This window comes from Carlito syrichta, unplaced genomic scaffold (assembly GCF_000164805.1).
Source record: "Carlito syrichta isolate Samal-C Ts95f unplaced genomic scaffold, Tarsius_syrichta-2.0.1 Scaffold288787, whole genome shotgun sequence".
Classification (NCBI taxonomy): Eukaryota; Metazoa; Chordata; class Mammalia; order Primates; family Tarsiidae; genus Carlito; species Carlito syrichta.
In genome coordinates this window covers 50,348-53,376 of record NW_007232883.1, presented here as the reverse complement: position 1 = coordinate 53,376, position 3,029 = coordinate 50,348, and positions in this window count along the sequence as shown.

Below are 3,029 nucleotides of genomic sequence, written 5' to 3'. Positions count from 1 at the left end.
CTTCCTGTGCCTTTTTTTCATTTCCATGTAAAAACTGCTAAATTTTTTTCAGGGTCTATGCAAAATCCAATTTGCATAAATCCTCATAAAGATGGAATATGGATTTCTACCTTGATGGTGATAAAATTGTGAATGTATGGATTTTCACGTATTTCTTAATCCACAGAAGCAGAATCCCTCTAGCTTCTGACATTAAGTAACATAAAGTCATAAAATGTAATTATGTTGTTTTTAAGACAACATAATTACAATGAAAATAGCTCCCCAATAATTAATCTTGCCCTGACCAGTGATAGATTTGCCCTTCCACTTTCTTAGCAATGCTAAAGCAAAGCTGTAAAATATTTTACCTTGATGCATCAGCTGTGAGAGCCCTGAGCAGCTCAGTCTGGGTGAAAATCCAGGAGACTATCAGCATGCCCTCACCCAGGGGAAGCTGAAGAGAAGGAATGAGCAGAAGGAACATTTAACTTTAGAAACAGTTTAATTGAAGTTCTGTATTCAAAACAATTCCCCCTTCTTATTCATTCCCTAGTAGTACAAGCAGAACTGCCCATAACCAGTTATTTTTCTACTCAGCAATCTCAAAGTGTTACACGGCTTCATAAAATGGAAACTAGAAATTTCACCTGCTAACAGAAAAAAATCACCAGTGGAAATTTTTCATCTTCCTGTAGGCTAGGGAAGGAATCATAACCAATAAATTTCATTCTAAACCTACATGGGATATTGAGCTCGATTTATCAGAAAAAATCACAGAATGAGAAACTAGCATAAAAACTGGAGTTTGACTAGTTGATCATTTAGAGTTCTGGCAAAATCAAATCAGATTCAATCTGCAAGGAAACTTTCAAAATTCAGGAAAAGCACCTGCTGCCTCAGCCAACAGGAAAACCTATCAAGGAAAGTAGCAGGAGAATTCACACTCCCAGGAAGCAGCAGGAGAGGACCAGGTGTGGAAAACAACAAAGTTAGATTAACATGGTCAAAGAGCATTCCAGGTCAAAGATGGAGACATAAAGCAGTTTTCCCTCCTCATTTTCTGGAAAGTCCTTAAAAACAATAAGGAGACCAAGAAGCAAAATATACCTTCAGTGAGGGAGTAAACCCTGGAAATCTCAAGACATGATGAAAAGTGGCCAGGAGCACAGGCAGTCAGACAAACATGTGCAGAGCGGATGGCGCTGGCAGGGCAGGGAAACCACAGAGTGCCTGCCACAGGCACAAGGCCATACACACAAATCCACATCTGCCCCACTGTGATGGAAGCATACCTGCCCACAAGAAGGCTCCTGGGACTGGGCTGGTTTCAGAAAACCAAGGAGGAAAATCTAGATTTTATATAGCAAGGTTTTGCAGTAGCAAGACATGAAACGCTCATTATCAACACCATTGTTGTCTATTTCTTTTGGCCAGGAGGAAATAAAGACTATACAAACTCACATGTACCAAGAAACAAACAAAGACCCCAAGTAAGGATAATCTCTGCTCAACTCTTTCCTGTCCTACATGCTGCACCGTGGGATTAGCCAGCCTAGGAACACGGGCCTTCCTCAAGCATGGAGAAACGCAGAGGGCACCGAAAATAATGTACATAAAGGTTCTACGAAAAAGAAAGGGATGTAGACACAACTGATCTCAAAGAAATATGAAGGATTCTGAGATTACTCTGCACACCTGTATGGAAACAAGCTCAAAATACCTAAATGAAATGGAGGACTTTCTGACATCACACTGCCTCTCAAGGCTGAAACAAGAAGCAACTGAGACCACACACATGCCCATAACAACCCTGGAAATTGACTCCATCATAAGAAAGCTACTTACAAAAAAAAAAAAAAGAGCTCTGGACCAGATGGCAACACTGAACTTCTACAAAACATACAAGGAGGAGCTGATAAATAATCTTATTGAAAGTGTTCCAGGCAATTGAGAAACAAATCATTTATGAAGCTAACATCACGCTGATACCCAAACAGGGTAAAGGCCTAACAAAGAAAGAGAACTACAGGCCAATATCCCTGATGAACAGAGATGCAAAATTCTCAACAAGATTCTAGCAAATAGGATCCAACTACACCTCAAAAATCATCCACCATGACCAAGTAGGCTTCATCCCCGTGATGCATGGCTGTTTCAACATTGGCAAGACCATATATGTAATTCAGTATGTCAACAGATATAAAAACAAGAAACGCATGATTATATCATTAGGTGTAGAAAAAGTTTTTGACAAAATCCAGAACATCCCTTCTTGATAAAAACCCTTGAACACCTAAGCATGGAGGGCACATACCTCAAAATAGCCATCTATGATAAACCCACAGCCAACATATTGCTAAAGGGACAGAAATTGGAAGCATTTCTCCTCAAAATTGAAACAAGACAAGGTTGCTCCCTCTCACCCCTCCTGTTCAACATAGAGTTGGAAGTTCTAGCTAGCACAGGCAAGACAAGGAAATCAGGGGCACCCAAACAGGAAAAGAGGAAATTAAGTTGTCCCTCTTTGCTGACAATATGATCCTATACCTTGAAAACCCAAGAGAATCTGTCAGACACCTCCTTGCACTGATAAAGGACTTAGGCAAAAGCTCAGTGTACAGGATCAACAGTGTTAAGATGTCCAGCCTGCCCAAAGCAATCTACAGATTCAACAAAATTCCTAGTAAATGGCCAACATCATTCTTCTCAGTCTTGGAAATGACAATACAGAAATTTGTATGGAAATATATAAACTACCATGAATAGTCAAAACAATCCTCAGCAAAACAAAGTGGGAGGTATCATACTTGCAGACATTAAGTTTTATTATAAGGATACAATAATCAAAACAGCCTGGTATTGGTATAAGAACAGGTAAATAGACCAATGGAACAGGATAAGATCCCATAAGCAAAATTTCAATTTCTCAACCGACTCATCTTCCACAAAAGCCTCCACCAACAACCACTGGGGAGCAAAGAACCTATTCAGTAAATTGTGCTGGGAAAACTGGCTGGTCACATGCAGAAGAATGAAGCAGAAACCTA